Source organism: Schistocerca gregaria, chromosome 2 (genome assembly GCF_023897955.1).
Source record: "Schistocerca gregaria isolate iqSchGreg1 chromosome 2, iqSchGreg1.2, whole genome shotgun sequence".
Lineage (NCBI taxonomy): Eukaryota > Metazoa > Arthropoda > Insecta > Orthoptera > Acrididae > Schistocerca > Schistocerca gregaria.
The window spans coordinates 673023898-673041902 of record NC_064921.1 but is presented as its reverse complement, the minus strand read 5'-3'; the positions used below and the strand labels follow the sequence as shown (position 1 = coordinate 673041902).

Sequence of the window (18005 nt, the reverse complement as noted above, 5' to 3'; positions counted from 1 at the left end):
AAACATATTTACCATTTTTGGGACGTGCAAGGTTCAGTACTGAAACATTATCAGAAGAATGGCACAATAAACAATGCAAATTACAGTGAGATGCTTACTGACAGGCTAAAGCCTGCAAATGGACACTAATGCCAAGGTCTACTGTCGAAAGGTGGTGTGTTGTTGCAGCACAATACCTGTCCACTCTGTGGAAACTCAAGTTTGAAGTAATTGCTCATCCTCCATATAGTCCTGATCTTGCCCCTTCTGACTACTACTTGTTTGGTCCACTCAAAGGGGATCTAAGGGGCTGTCAATTCAGCTTGGACCAAGAAGTGTAGGACACGATGCATGCATGGCGTGCTGCTCAGCTAAAAACCACCTTTTCTGAGAGCTTCAGGAAGCTTGTGCAATGATAGACCAAGTGTACTATATTGAAAAATGATATTAATGTACGTGTCCTATTTGTACTGCAATAAACGGTATAGCTACATTGCGGATAATTTTTGACTTACCCTCGTATGTTGGACAATTACAGAAAATTGGTGTAGACATTTCTGAGAAGGAGGCAGACATGTATGCTTTTCAATTTCTTATCAAATTTTATTATGAATGATAGCCTTAATATTTTTCATACTAATCTCCAATTCCTGAAATGTCAATCTGAGAGAGAATTACTGATTTTGACTTGTATTATTGGCAGTCAACAGTAAGCCTGAAAGTGATGTATTATCAGCAGTTTCCTTTTAACATAAATGCCTCTGAACCAGCCAAGAATGTATTGTCTACTCGCAGACTGTTCCAGACATTTGCACCAACATTTCATGCATATCTACGGGCTGAAAGAACTCATATCATCCACATACTACTTGTTACTGTGGTCTTCAAATGGAAGATTGGTTTGATACAGCTCTCCATACAAGTCTATTTGGTGCAAGCTACATCATCTCTACTTAACTACTGCAACGTACAAAAGTACGTCTGAAAAGTAAGATCATTTTGGAAGAAAACTCATAAAAACTTTTTTTATTTTTACAAGAAAGAGCATTTCTTAAACTATTTTTCTAATAGTTGTCACCATTTCTCAGGCATTTGTTGTAAAAGGAAACCATTTTTTCTATACCTTCTTCATAGAAAAATGCTGCGAGTATGGACAGGCACTGCTGAACACAGGTTTTCATGTTGTCATCGCTGTCAAAGCATCTTTCTACAGAATCTCACCTCAAGTTCAAGAACAAGTGGTAGTCAGGAGGTGCAAGACCAGGGCTGTACAACAAATGATCAAACTGTTCCCATCAAAACTAATGAATTAGGTTCCGAGTGACACCAGCAAAATGAGAATGTGCACTGTCATAAGGCCACACAATGACTTAACTGGGCATTCCATTCCTTTTAGTTTTGAATTGCGCACCAAAGTTTTCTCAATGTTCCATAATTTTGTACACACATTGACTGTTCCACCTGTAGGAACACAGTGAGCAGAATGCCCTGTCTGTCCCAGAACAGAGTGCATATGAATTTGTGCTGATAATGTTATTTTGAATTTTTATTTTTTGGAAAATCGTGTGTGCCTTCACTCCAACTGTTGTTTTGATGTTGAAGTGACATGACAAATCCAAGTTTCTTTCAGCAGCCACAATTCTGTCTAAGAATTAAGAATATAATACTCTATCAGACAAGAAATGTGAAAGTGCTGCCAAGTTGCTTTGTTTTGTGAATACAATTTGCAAACATTCAAGGAATTTGTGACTCTCTCATACTAACTGGTTTTGAAATTTGTGAATATTAGAAAGCATTCTCGCTGTGAACCATCTATTTTCACTTTCTCAACCAAATCAGCATTGAAAACAGAAGTTTGCCCACTCCATGCTTTGTCATGAATACTGGTTTGTCCATCACTGAATTGTCTTACCCACTTTCCATTCCATTAGTCACTAAATTTTCATCACAAATCTCTAAAGGTTGATGATGAATTAAACCTGACTTGACATTCTCTGCACTCAAAAACCATATTACAGAACACACTTCTTCACAGTCTATGGGCTCAGAGTTTGTCTTAAGTGTTTTGAATCATCACTAACTAAATTTAAACACAACACAATTTGGCTATAATGACATCAGTGGAAAGATTATCGAATTAACAGGGCTTGATATGACCAATAAATTAATCATTTGTATGTGTATAGATCTCCCAGTAGTAGTGTGTACACTTTTTTCTATAAATTAACAAAAGTTCTAGATAAAGTCTCAACTACAAAGGTCAACATAATTCTGTGTGGGGACATCAACATCAATACTAATATCATAAATGAATCAAGCATCACCTTCATAAACATCCTTCAAAGTTTTGGCATGTCCCTATTGGTCAAAAGTGCAACAAGGGTTACTACAACGACTGCATCAGTAATTGACCATGTGGCCACAAACATGGACAATGAAAAATGTGATGCAGCTGCAAAAGATCTCAGGCTATCAGACGATCTCTGACAAATAACAACAGTAAAATCAGGCATTGAATCATTCCCTAAACTACAAGCCTACAAACGACATCTATCAGAAATAAAAATAAAAGATTTTTCAAAAGAACTAGAAAAACAAAGCTGGGATGAAGTGTATAAGGAAACCAATGTGAATCTGAAATTCTCTAAATTCTCCATATTGTTTAAATTTAACTTTGAAAAGGCATTTCCAAAAGTATGCATGTCTCTATCAACATCTCACAAAAACAGATGGATAACAGCAGGTATTAAGAAGTCCTCCAAAGCACTTAAACAGCTCACTTCTATGAAAAAGATTCGTAATGATCCAGAATTATAAAATTTATATCATAGATACAAAAAGATCTGTAGGAAGGTGCATATTGCAGCAAAAAAGTCATTTAATGACAAAATAATATATAATGCAGAGAATAAAAGCAAAGCAGTCTGGGATGTTATAAAAATGCAAATGGAGAGAGGCAAAACACAGAATAACATACTGCTAAGGGAGGGGGATAAGGTAATAAATGATCCACAACACTTAGCAAACTATGTAGCATTTTTCAAGTATTGCAGAGAAGCTACAGCAAAAAAATCCCCAAAACAAATATAACACATGTAAATAATGTTGCACTAAATACTATGATGTTACTTCCAACCACAGAGAATGGAGTCAATAAAACTGTTCAAAAACTAAAAAATAAAAAGTCATTAGGCTTATATGAAGTACCAATGTGTGTACTGAAACAATGCATAGGGATTATAGAAGGTCGCTTAACAAATATAATAAATGAATCCTTCAACATCAGGGACATTTCCAGAGCAGTTAAAACAGGCAAGAGTTGTACCTTTGCTTAAGAAAGGTAATGCAGAAGAGATAGAAAATTACCAGCCCATTTCCCCCCTGTCAGCATTGTCAAAAATAATAGAAGCAATTATTAATAACCGATTAATGAATTACCTGAATAAATACAATATTTTAAGTGAATCACAGTTTGGTTTCCGAAGTGGCAAAAATACAGTCAGCCATAGAAGAATTCACAAAAGTTGTACTTGATGCTCTTGATACAGATGAGTCTGTCACAGGCATATTTTGGATCTTTCTAAGGCGTTTGATACAAAGTCAACCACAAGATTCTATTAAACAAATTAGAAGCTTTAGAAATAAGAGGGGTAGCTAATGACTGGTTTCAATCATACCTAGCAGATAGAGTGCAAAGAGTACAGATAACAAATACTTCAAATAGATCTAACCATTTAGTAAAACACTTTATCAGTTATCAAAATACATTAATATAGGGTTCCGCAAGGTAGCTCATTAGGAGCAATACTGTTCCTGATATACATCAATGACTTTCCCAGTTGTGTTACTCATGGTGAAAAATTCTCTTCGTAGATGGCAGCAATATTATAGTCACTGAGAAAACAAGAGACCTCCTTGCCGAGAAAGCAAATCGAACTCTCAAGGAAGTTTATGATTGGTCAATAAGCAATAACGTGACATTGAACATAAAGAAAACTAATGCCATGAATTTCAGTTTGAAGAGGAAGAAATGTCAATGTTAAATTAAATGTAGATGGTACCTCTATAGACTGTAACAAATGCAAAATTCCTAGGAATGAATATTGAAAGGTACTTGCAAACAGAATGTCATCAGCATGTTATGCCCTTAGAATCTATCACCAGTGTGTAACATGCAGTGTCTTTTAGTTACATATTATTCATATGCTCACTCAGTTCTTAGCTATGGCATTATTTTTTGGGGAACAAACACACAAAATATGAACACAATATTCAAACTCCAGAAAAGAGCCATAAGAATAATAACCAAAAATACTAACACTGGGGATTTTAACCGACAATGTGAACACATTTACCAGTCAGTTGCACACATCAAAATTAACATTGTTAATTACTGCACAAACAACTCTATCCATGAACATTTCACAGAAATGCTTGCAGAACATGCTCCTTTGTTTATAAATTTGTATTGGTAGGGAACAGAACCTGCATTGCACGCAAGCATTCTACCACAGAGCCATGCAGCCAATCAAAAAGGTTCCTTAATTTTAGTTAATTAAAGACACTTAGATAACTTCAAAGTCAATTTTCTCGAGAAATTTTTAGAGTTGCATCAAACTGCTTATGAAGATTGATTTGAATTCTGAAGTTCATGTAAAATATATATATATATAATGATGATGTAAATAATTGTGCCTGTCTGCCGGCGCTTTCCTGCTTGGTAAGTCTTGGATATATAATCCCGCTCCCGGGATTGAAATGACTCCTTACCCTCTCCCTTAAAACCCACATCTTTCATCTTTCCTTTTCCTTCCCTCTTTCCTGACGAAGCAGCCGCCAGTTGCGAAAGCTCGAAATTCTGTGTGTGTGTTTTATTTATTGTGCCTATCTACCGGCGCTTTCCCGTTTGGTAAGTCTTGGAATCTTTGTTTTTAATATATTTATTTATTTCCCGACGAAGCAGCCGCCGGTTGTGAAAGCTCGAAATTCTGTGTGTGTGTTTGTGTGCTTTATTCATTGTGCCTATCTACCGGCGCTTTCCCGCTTGCTAAGTCTTGGAATCTTTGTTTTTAATATATTTTTCCCATGTGGAAGTTTCTTTCTATATATATATATATATATATATATATATATATATATATATATATCTCTGTGTGTGTGTGTGTGTGTGTGTGTGTGTGTGTGTGTGTGTGTGTGTGTGTGTGAAGCTGGCCATTGGACAACAAGCAACAGTACCTTCATTATGACAGCTGCCACCCATTCCATATCAAACGGTCCCTTCTCTACAGCCTAGGCCTTCGTGGCAAACGAATCTGCTCCAGTCCTGAATCCCTGGACCATTACACCAACAACCTGAAAACAGCTTTCGCATCCCGCAACTACCCTCCCGACCTGGTACAGAAGCAGATAACCAGAGCCACTTTCTCATCCCCTCAAACCCAGAACCTCTCACAGAAGAACCCCAAAAGTGCCCCACTTGTGACAGGATACTTCCCGGGACTGGATCAGACTCTGAATGTGGCTCTCCAGTAGGGATACAACTTCCTAAAATCCTGCCCCGAAATGAGATCCATCCTTCATGAAATCCTCCCCACTCCACCAAGAGTGTCTTTCCGCCGTCCACCTCACCTTGGTAACCTCTCGGTTCATCCCTATTAAATCCCCGAACCACCTTCCATACCCTCTGGCTCCTACCATTGCAACTGCCCCCGGTGTAAAACCTGTCCTTTGCACCCTCCCACCACCACCTACTCCAGTCCCCTGTAACCCGGAAGGTGTACACGATCAAAGGAAGAGCCACGTGTGAAAGCACCCACGTGATTTACCAACTGACCTGCCTACACTGTGACGCCTTCTATGTGGGAATGACCAGCAACAAACTGTCCATTCGCATGAATGGACACAGGCAGACAGTGTTTGTTGGTAATGAGGATCACCCTGTGGCTAAACATGCCTTGGTGCACGGCCAGCACATCTTGGCACAGTGTTACACCGTCTGAGTTATCTGGATACTTCCCACCAACACCAACCTATCCGAACTCAGGAGATGGGAACTTTCCCTTCAATATATCCTCTCTTCTCTTTATCCACCAGGCCTCAATCTCCGCTAATTTCAAGTTGCCGCCACTCATACTTCACCTGTCAATCAGCATCATCTTTGCCTCCACACTTCCGTCTTGACTTACATCTCTGCCCATACTCTTTGCTTTTAAATATGTCTGCTTGTGTCTGTGTATGTATGGATGTATGGATGGATATGTGTGTGTGTGTGTGTGTGTGTGTGTGTGTGTGTGTGTGTGTGTGTGTGTGTGTGTGTATGCGCGCGAGTATATACCTATCCTTTTTTCCCCCTAAGGTAAGTCTTTCCGCTCCCAGGATTGGAATGACTCCTTACCCTCTCCCTTACAATCCACATCCTTTTGTCTTTCCCTCTCCTTCCCTCTTTCCTGAAGAAGCAACCATTGGTTGTGAAAGCTTGAATTTTGTGTGTATGTTTGTGTATCTATTGACCTGCCAGCACTTTTGTTTGGTAAGTCACATCAACTTTGTTTTTAGATATATGTTTTTTCCCATATATATATATATATATATATATATATATATATATATATATATATATAAAACAGAAAGAAACTTCCACATGGGAAAAGCGGGAAAGCGCCGGCAGACAGGCACATGAACAAAACACACAAACACACACACAGAATTACGAGCTTTCGCAACTGGCAGTTGCTTCGTCAGGAAAGAGGGAGGGAGAGGATGGATATGTGTGTGTGTGTGTGTGTGTGTGTGTGTGTGTGTGTGTGCGCGAGTGTACACCTGTCCTTTTTTTCCCCTAAGGGAAGTCTTTCCGCTCCCGGGATTGGAATGACTCCTTACCCTCTCCCTTAAAACCCACATCCTTTCATTTTTCCCTCTCCCTCCCTCTTTCCTGACGAAGCAACTGCCAGTCGCGAAAGCTCGTAATTCTGTGTGTGTGTTTGTGTGTTTTGTTCATGTGCCTGTCTGCCGGCGCTTTCCCGCTTGGTAAATCTTTGTTTTTAATATATATATATATATATATATATATATATATATATATATATATATATATATATATATAGAGAGAGAGAGAGAGAGAGAGAAACATTCCACGTGGGAAAAATATATCTAAAAACAAAGATGATGTGACTTACCAAACAAAAGCACTGGCATGTCGATAGACACACAAACATACACACAAAATTCTAGCTTTCGCAACCAACGGTTGCTTCTTCAGGAAAGAGGGAAGGAGAGAGAAAGACCTAAGGATGTGGGTTTTAAGGGAGAGGGAAATGAGTGGAAAGACTTACCTTAGGGGGAAAAAAGGACGGGTGTACACTCGAGCACACACACACACACATATCCATCCACACATACAGAGACACAAGCAGACAAGCAGAAATGCACAGTGATGTTATTACCAACCGAAGAACACGAAACACCAATCGACATGCTGAAATAATCCATAAGAGCACGGAAGCTCCCTCAACCTTTGCTGTTGTTGTTGTTGTCAGTCTTGAGACTGGTTTAATGCAGCTCTCCATGCTCCTCTATCCTGTGCAAGCTTTTTCATCTCCCAGTACCTACTACAACCTACATCCTTATGAATCTGCTTAGAGCATTCATTTCTTGGTCACCCTCTACGATTTTTACCTTCCGTGCTGCCCCCCAACACTAAACTGGTGATCCCTTGATGCCTCAGAACATTTCCTACCAAGCAATCCTTTCTTCTAGTCAAGTTGCGCTACAAACTCCTCTTCTCCCCAATCCTATTCAATACTTCCTCATTAGTTATGTGATCTACCCATCTAATCTTCAGCATTCTTCTGTAGCACCAGATTTCGAAAGCTTCTATTCCCTTCTTGTCCAAACTATTTATCTACCCTGTTTCACTTCCATACATGGCTCCACTCCATACAAACACTTTCAGAAACTACTTCCTTACACTTAAATCTATACTCGATGTTAACAAATTTCTCTTCTTCAGAAACGTTTTCCTTGCCATTGCCAGTCTACATTTTATATCCTTTCTACTTCGACCATCATCAGTTATTTTGCTCCCCAAATAGCAAAACTCCTTTACTGCTTTAAGTGTCTCATTTCCTAATCTACTTCCCTCAGCATCACCCGACTTAATTCGACTACATTCCATTATCCTCGTTTTGTTTTTGTTGATGTTCATCTTACATCCTCCTTTCAAGACACTGTCCATTCCGTTCAGCTACTCTCCCAGGTCCTTTGCTGTCTCTAATAGAATTACAATGTGATTGGCAAACCTCAAAGTTTTTATTTCTTCTCCATGGATTTTAATACCTACTCCAATTTTTTCTTTTGTTTCCTTTACTGCTTGCTCAATATGCAGATTGAATAACATTGGGGAGAGGCTACAACCCTGTCTTACTCCCTTCCCAACCACTGCTGCTCTTTCATGTCCCTCGACTATTATAACTGCAATCTGGTTTCTGTACAAATTATAAATAGCTTTTCGCTCACTGTATTTTACCCCTGCCACCTTTAGAATTTGAAAGAGAGTATTCCAGTCAACATTGTCAAAAGCTTTCTCTAAGTCTACAAATTATAGGAACGTAAGGTCAGTATTGCCTCACGTGTTCCAGTATTTCTACGGGATCCAAACTGATCTTCCCCAAGATCGGCTTCTACTAGTTTTTCCATTCATCTGTAAAGAATTCGTGTTAGTATTTTGCAGCTGTGATTTATTAAACTGATAGTTCGGTAATTATCACATCTGTCAACACCTGCTTTCTTTGTGATTGGAATTATTATATTCTTCTTGAAGTCTGAGGGTATTTCACCTGTCTCATACATCTTGCTCACCAGATGGTACAGTTTTGTCAGGACTGGCTCTCCCAAGGCTGTCAGTAGTTCTAATGGAATGTTGTCTACTCCCGGAGCCTTGTTTCGACTCAGGTCTTTCAGTGCTCTGTCAAACTCTTCACGCAATATCGTATCTCCCATTTCATTTTCATCTACACCCTCTTCCATTTCCATAATATTGTCTTCAAGTATATCAGCCTTGTATAGACCCTCTATATACTCCTTCCACCTTTCTGCTTTCCCTTCTTTGCTTAGAACTGGGTTTCCATCTGAGCTCTTGATGTTCATACAAGTGGTTCTCTTATCTTCAAAGGTCTCTTTAATTTTCCTGTAGAAGTATCTATCTTACCCCTAGTGAGATAAGCTTCTACATCCTTACATTTGTCCTCTAGCCATCCCTGCTTAGCCATTTTGCATTTCCTGTCGATCTCATTTTTGAGACATTTGTATTCCTTTTTGCCTGCTTCATTTACTGCATTTTTATATTTTCTCCTTTCATCAATTAAATTCAATATTTCTTCTGTTATCCAAGGATTTCTACTAGCCCCAATCTTTTTACCTACTTGATCCTCTGCTGCCTTCACTGTTTCATCCCTCTAAGCTACCCATTCTTCTTCTACTGTATTTCTTTCCCCCATTCCTCTCAATTGTTCCTTAACAGTTACAAACATAATAAATGATTCATTTGCATTAGGGAACGTTCCAGAGTATTTAACAGCCAAGAGTTTTTTCTCTGCCAAAGAAAGGTAGTCCAGAGGCCACAGAAAACTAAACCCCATTCTCTACTGTCGTTCTCAAAAATTACAGAACCAGTTATGAAAGAAAGAATAATGAATCACTTGCATAAACACACAGTTTTTGGTCTGAAGTTATCAAAGTAAAGAATCAGCCACGGTAGAATTCACAAAAGTGGTACTTAATGCTCTTGACAAGAATGAGTGTTTCACAAACATATTCTTTTATATTTTTAAAGCTTTTAACACCATTGACCACAAGTTTCTACTACATACACTAGAATTATTAGGAATCAATGGCACAATTAATGACTACTTCCTATCATACTTTGAGGAATGGGAATGGAGAGTAGAGAAAACAAACCCCAAGTAATGCTAAACTTTTGTGGAACATATATCAAAACGTAAACACATTTAAACAGAAGTTCCTCAGGGTATCATAACAGGATTAGATTAGATTAATACTTGTTCCATAGATCATGAATACGACACTTCGTAATGATGTGGAACGTGTCAGGTTAATAAAAGATGTCTGTACAAGAAATTACATTACACAAAATATTGCATGACACTAATGATTAAGTTTTTTACTTAGTTTATATCTAAAAATTCAGCCAATGAGTAGAAGGAGTTGTCATCTAGAAATTCTTTTAATTTATTTTTAAATGTTAGTTGGCTATCTGTCAGGCTTTTGATGCTGTTTGGTAGGTGCCCAAAGACTTTTGTGGCAGCATAATTTACCCCTTTCTGTGCCAAAGTCAGATTTAACCCTGCATAGTGAAGATCATCCTTTCTCCTGGTGTTATAGGTATGCACACTGCTATTACTTTTGAACTGGGTTGGATTATTATCAACAAATTTCATAAGGGAATATATATACTGTGAGGTTACTGTGAGGATCCCTAGATCCTTAAATAGATGTCTGCAGGATGACCGTGGGTGGGCTCCAGCAATTATTCTGATTACACGTTTTTGTGCAATGAATACTTTTCTACTCAACGATGAATTACCCCAGAATATGATGCCATACGAAAGCAGTGAATGAAAGTAGGCATAGTAAGCTAATTTACTGAGATTCTTATCACCAAAATTTGCAATAACCCTAATAGCATACGTAGCTGAACTCAGACGTTTCAGCAGACCATCAATGTGTTGCTTCCAGTTTAACCTCTCATCAATGGACACACCTAAAAATTTTGAAAATTCTACCTTAGCTACAGACTTCTGTTCAAATTCTATATTTATTACTGGAGTTGTGCCATTTACTGTACGGAACTGTATATACTGTGTTTTATCAAAATTTAAAGAGAGTCCGTTTGCTGAGAACCACTTAATAATTTTGTGAAAAACATCATTTACAATTACATCACTTAGTTCTTGGTTTTTGGATGTTATTACTATACTTGTATCATCAGCAAAAAGAACTAACTTTGCATCTTCATCAATGTGGAATGGTAAGTCATTAATGTATATCAAGAACAGTAAAGGACCTAAGACCGAACCCTGTGGACCCCGTGCTTGATAGCACCCCAGTTTGAGGAATCAGCTGTTGTTTTAACATTACACGAACCACTTATTTCAACTTTCTGAATTCTTCCAGTTAAGTATGAATTAAACCATTTGTGCACTGCCCCACTCAAACCATAATGATTTAGCTTATCTAAAAGAATTCCATGATTTACACAATCAAAGGCCTTTGAGAGATCACAAAAAATACCAATGGGTGATGTCCGGTTATTCAGAGCATTTAATATTTGATCAGTGAAAGCATATATAGCATTTTCTGTTGAAAAGCCTTTCTGAAAACCAAACTGACATTTTGTTAGTACTTTATTTTTACAAATATGGGAGGCTACTCTTGAATACATTACTTTCTCAAAAATTTTTGATAGAGCTGTCAGAAGAGAGATTGGGCGGTAGTTGTTGACATCCGACGTATCCCCCTTTTTATGCAATGGTTTTAAAATGGCATATTTCTGTCTATCAGGGAAAACACCCTGCTCCAAAGAGCTATTACATACGTGGCTGAGAATCCTACTTATCTGTGGGGAACAAGCTTTAATTACTTTGCTGGAAATGCCATCAATTCCGTAAGAGCTTTTACTTTTCAGTGAGTTTATTATTTTACTGATTTCAGAGGGAGAGGTTGGTGGAATTACAGTTGTTTCAAACTGCGCAGGTATGGCCTCTTCTATTAATAGCCTTGCCTCTTCTAGTGAAGATCTAGATCCTATTTTCTCCACAACATTTAAAAAATGATTATTCAAAATATTTTCAATTTCTGATTGTTTGTTAGTGCACTTGTCATTCAGTTTTATTGCACTAAAGTCTTCCTGTGCTCTTGGTTGCCCTGTTTCCCTTTCAATAATATTCCAAATTGCTTTAATTTTATTATCAGAGTTACTGATCTCAGACATGATACACATGCTTCTGGACTTTTTAATAACTTTTCTTAGTACCGCACAATAGTTTTTATAATATTGAACAATTTCGGGGTCAGTACTCCCTCTTGCTGTTAGATACAGTTCTCTTTTACGGTTGCAAGATATTCTTATTCCTTTAGTTAGCCAAGGTTTTTTATATGTTTTCTTGGAATTATGTTTAACTATTTTCTTGGGAAAACAATTTTCAAATACCCTTAAAAATGTATTGTGAAATAAGTTATATTTCAAGTTTGCATCGGGTTCCTTATACACTTCATCCCAGTCTAGCTGCTGTAGGCTTTCCCTAAAGTTTGCAATATTTATATTGTTAATTGAACGCACTGCTTTGAAAGTCTGATTTATTATACTGCATGGAGCTATGTCATGTACTGTAACAAGCTGTGCACTATGATCTGAAAGACCATTCTCAACAGGATAAGCATTTATGTCCTTAAACTTATCTTGGTCTATAAAAAGTTATCTATCAATGTACTGCTGTTCTTTGTTATCCGAGTAGGAAAATCAATGACGGAGCTCAAATTGAAAGAACTGAGTAATACTAAAAGGTCATTCTTCCTATTACACTCTTTCAGGGAATCAACATTGAAATCCCCACAAATGATAATTTGCTTCCCCGTCTGACAGATAGCACAACAAAGCATCCAAGTTTTCTAGAAATAGCTGGAAATTCCCTGAGGGGGACCTATACACTGTTACAATTATGAAAGTGCCATCATTTAGTTTAAGTTCAGTGGCACATGCTTCCATATGTTGCTCTACACAAAATTTTTTAGTTTCTAAATTTTTTGCACTGTGGAAGCTTTTGACATATATGGCAACTCCTCCTCTCATCATATTATCTCTACTTACATGTGCAGCTAATTTGTACCCATTGATGCTAACCTTTTGCATATCAGTGACAATGCGATGCTCAGACAGGCATAGTATATCTATTACATTCTTGGTTTCTATATCTTCTAAACAAAGCAGAAGCTCATCAATTTTATTCTTCAATCCCCCAATATTTTGATGAAATATACTAACAGTCTTTTTCACTTTACTTTTGTGAGTATCTTGAACTTTTTTAACATCTTTAGTACTTTTATTCTTCAATCCCCCAATATTTTGATGAAATATACTAACATTATTTTTCACTTTACTTTTGTGAGTATCTTGTACTTTTTTAACATCTTTAGTACTTGCCTGGCTGAGTTTCCCACTGGACACTGATCTTACACTAAAAAAAGAGTTTCCACCATGAGATGTAGTTCCTCCCCCCTTTAAATTTCCTGCTATCAGCCCAGCCAGTTTACCCTTCCCTTTCCTGTTGAGGTGTAGGCCATGTCTAGTATAGTCCCACCTACAGAGTGAATCAACAGGAACCACACCAATGTGTGACCCTGCACCAGATCCAAGTAGCCGTTCCAACTCCAAATTAACTCTCCTGACAGAAGAGGTCAAATGAGGTCGGTCGTGGCGCTCCAGAACCGACACAAACCCAACACTGGTATGATTCGATGCCGATGCAATCTTTGCCAGGTCACACTTTATGCTGTACCCCGGATCTCTGTCAATACTGTTGCCCGGCCCACCCACAATAACCACGGTGTCTTCCTTAGTAAAACCTTTACATAGTGAAACTAAATCCTCTGTAACCTGCCCAAGTTCAGCACTAGGTTTGAAAAAACTTGTGACCTGGTAATCCAACCCTAATTCATCCTGCAGAAGTTGGCCCACACCCCTAGCATGCGAACTACCTAGCAACAAGACTTTCTTTCTCTTTGCAGACTTCCCTACATTCTTAATCAATTTGCTGCTGAAAGCTTGTTGAGCCCTGTCTACATCTACTTCTGTGAGAGGCTCATTGGTTTCTGACTGAGGCAACAGGTCAAACCTATTTTGTACATTAATAACAAAGCTGTCAGAAGAATTTCTTGGCCTGTTCCTCATGCCTGTTGCCACTTCCCACCCCTGTTTACCCTTCTCCCCCCTTAACCTGCCCAGTTCTCGCCTAGCCTCATCTAACTCAGCCTGAAGGGCAGCAATTTTCCTGATACACATCAATGACTCCTAATGGAGAAAGTTGTTTTCTCCCTTATGACAGCAATATCTTAGTCACTGTGAAACCAACAGAACTTCTTGAACAGAACGCAAAAGAATCCGTGAAGGAAGTTTACAACTGATTAATACACAATAAAATCACAGTGAACGTATATACAAATGCTCTTAATTTCAGTTTAAAGAGTGGAAAATGAGACTGCAAAATCAAATGTAGATTGTACCTCTGTAGACTTCATAACAAATTTCTAAGAATAAATAGTTTCCCTATTGAAGTTGTATGAACACACAATGTTATTTGCAAACACAATGTCATTAGTATGTTGTGCCCTTAAAGTCATGTCATCAGCGTGTAACAGCCAAAGTATTTTAGTTACATAGTACCATATGTGCACTCAATTCTTAGGTATGAATTTCTTGTTAGCGAAAAACTATACCCAAGATGAACACAGTTTTCAAATTACAAAAAAAGGACCTTAACAATAACCAAAAATAATCGAGCTCATTGAAAATATAACATGTATTATTGTAATATTAAATACATATACCTAGAAATGTCTTTCAGCTCTATACTTATAACTTGACTTGTCCAATGTCTTATGCATAAGCTGCTTTGTAGATGACAAGACCAATAAACATAATACAACACAATAAAATACAATCTGTTCAAAACAGTGAGGAAATGCAAGTATATTAACCAACCAGTTATGCACATTAAAAGCACATTGATCATCACTGCACAACCAGTCTGTCTGTGGATATGGAACAAAATCTACAATGAATTTATATTCACTGAGAAATAACACACACACAACTCAAAATGGCATTTTCTACCAGGGAATAAAATTGTACAACAAGTTATTCAAGGACGATAAAAGTAAACTTCCTGGAAGGTTAAAACTAAGTGCCGGACTGAGATTTGAACTTACGACCTTTGCCACCCACAGGCAGATATTCTACCAGCTAAGCTAGTCAAACATGACTCATGACCCATACTCACAGCTACACTTCCACTGGTACTTTGCCTCCTACCTTCCAAAGTTCTCCTGCTAAACTTGCAGGACTAGCACTTCTTCACGAAGGATTCCTTAGATAACACATGTATGGATTTGGTAAAAGCACAAGTTAATAATAATAATAATAATAATAATAATAATAATAATAGTCCCAAACCCAGAGAGAGTCCCGAAAGTGCACTCACCGCAGAACTCGTCACCACCAACAAAAGAAGAAATTTATGTGCACATTAACAATCTTAAAAGCAAGAACACATCAGGGGAGGACAGAATTATAGCAGAACTCTTGAAGAATTTAGGCTCAAATTCACACAAGGAAATTACTCAAATAATCCAAAACATCTGGCAAATCGAAAAAATCCCAGATGACTGGAAGATTGCTCTGATTCATCCCCTCCATAAAAAAGGTAATAAATCATATATAAACAACTATCTCTCTGTTACCAGTCTCTTTAATAGAACACAACAGCAATTAGAACCCAAAATAGCAGAATATCAAGCAACATTCAGACAGAACAGATCATATCTGGGCAAATTTTCAACCTCAAAATCATACTCAAAATGCGAGCTCGCAGACAAAAACCTGTAGTATGCACAACTGTAGATTTCAAAAAAGGTCTATGATTCATTAGACAGGCCCCACTATTCCAAATTTTACGAGAGAGGGGATTAGATCTCAAAGCAAGAGAACTCATAAAACAAACACTAATTGGCATGAAATCTAAAGCAAAATTTATGGGAGGGATCTTACATCCTTTCAACATTCAAACAGGTGTGAGAGAGGATGATGGAATCTCTCCTATTCTGTTCAACATAGTTCTAGACTAAGTTGTGGAAGAATGGGAGAAGGAACTCTAGAAATGTGGTGTTAGGAAACCAATTTGACTGGACGTTGCCAAAAAAAAACCTCTACATACCATATCTTGCATTTGTGAATGACATGGCAATACGAACAGAGGATGAGCATACTGCAGCCAAACAGCTGGAAATACTCAAAGAATGTGCAGAAAAAGTAGATTTACAAATTTCGTTTGAAAAAACTGAATTCTTTTGTTAAAAAACACAAATTGTAAGCTTGAAAACAAAATATGGTAAAATTAAGAGGGTTTCATACTTTAAATACCTTGGAGAATTCATTGAGCAGACAGGTACTGAAAAAATCTCACAGCAACATCACCTCCAAAAAATTAAAAAATGAATAGCATTGACACAAAACCTCTACAACAAAAAATCAATGTAAAGAGGGCCAGAAATTTGATGCTACAATACTATCATAAAGTCCGCAGCTAATGGTCTTGTGGTAGCATGCTCGCTTCCTGCACACAGGGTACCGGGTTAGATTCCTGGCATGGTCAGCGATTTCCCCTGTCTTGAGATGACTGGGTGTCGTTGCGTTGTCTTCATCATCATTCGTCACCCTTATGGTCGGAGGAAGGCAATGGCAAACCACATCCACTACGACCATGCCTAGTCGGTGGTGTGGGTCTCCCGCATCGTTCACTACACTCCTTGGAGTATGCAACCTCATCATCATCATACTATCATAAAACCAGAAATCCTCTAAGCAAGTGAAATACTAACCATTAATAGAAAACAACAACTTGAAGACATCAAAACAGAAGAGAGGAAGATCGTCACGAAAATTCTAGGAGAAAGACATACCCAAGACGATTATAGGCTACAACCAATTAAAACAACAGAAAAGTTTTCAAACATTGTAACTGATATTAGGAAAAGGCGAATGAAATTCTTTGATTATCACAGTCGATTACCAGTAAATCGACTGATGAAGAGAGTAAGAGATTATGTAACCTCACTTGGCAGTTCCACACCTTGGCTAGGTGAAATTCGAAAGGACCTAAATAATGTGAACATAAGACAAGCTGACATTCTAGAAAGAGAAACCTTCAGACAAAAAGTAAACAAATGGGAAGTTATATCAGAGCAACCAAAAGAAAAACAGTACAGACCAAAGTGGTCAGATGAGCTTTTCGGAAAGAATGAAAGCTTATTAGAAGAACAAGAAGAACTCAAAGAAAAACTGCTAGAGTTGTTTCCTTAATTTCTTCCATTTCTGGGGCGAATTCACCAATAATAATAATAATAATAATAATAATAATAACAACAATAATGAAACATGTCATTTCACAATACACTTTTGCACTGCAATGTCCCCCCCCTCCACCCCCCAGTAAACCTTGCACCCAAATCTTTGCACTGTATAATACCTAAACCTTTTATCATCTTTCCAAGCTCAAAATCTTCCTCAGCGTGGAGGGATGGTGACTCAGTTTTTCGGGCACGCTGTTGGGAAGTCACAGTACAAAAAACAGAAATCAAAATGTCACCCCTAGGCTCTAGATGTCATCTGGTAGTACATTATGAAATTGTGGGTGTGAGTAGGGGGAGGGGGGGTGCTTGCGCCACGACTGGTAGTGAGAAATGAATGAACAATTATAGCACTAGAATGAGATTTTTACTCTGCAGCGGAGTGTGCGCTGATATTAAACTTCCTGGCAGATTAAAACTGTGTGTCCAACCGAGACTCGAACTCGGGACCTTTGCCTTTCGCGGGCAAGTGCTCTACCAACTGAGCTACCGAAGCACGACTCACAGAATTCTGGAAACATCCCCCAGGCTGTGGCTAAGCCATGTCTCCGCAATATCCTTTCTTTCAGGAGTGTTAGTTCTGCAAGGTTCGCAGGAGAGCTTCTGTAAAGTTTGGAAGGTAGGAGATAAGGTACTGGCAGAAGTAAAGCTGTGAGTACCGGGCGTGAGTCGTGCTTCGGTAGCTCAGTTGGTAGAGCACTTGCCCGCGAAAGGCAAAGGTCCCGAGTTCGAGTCTCGGTCGGGCACACAGTTTTAATCTGCCAGGAAGTTTCAATATAGCACTAGTTTCTTACATTATTATACAACTTTTTTGCATAACAGTACAGTAC

At 38.1% G+C, this 18005-nt stretch overlaps 1 protein-coding gene across 2 annotated transcripts in view; it reads right to left on the bottom strand.

The window, feature by feature from the left end:
- Window positions 1-18005, bottom strand: part of LOC126334727 (serine/threonine-protein kinase ATR-like) — a 402997-nt gene that overhangs the window by 115441 nt on the left and 269551 nt on the right. The window lies entirely within an intron of this gene.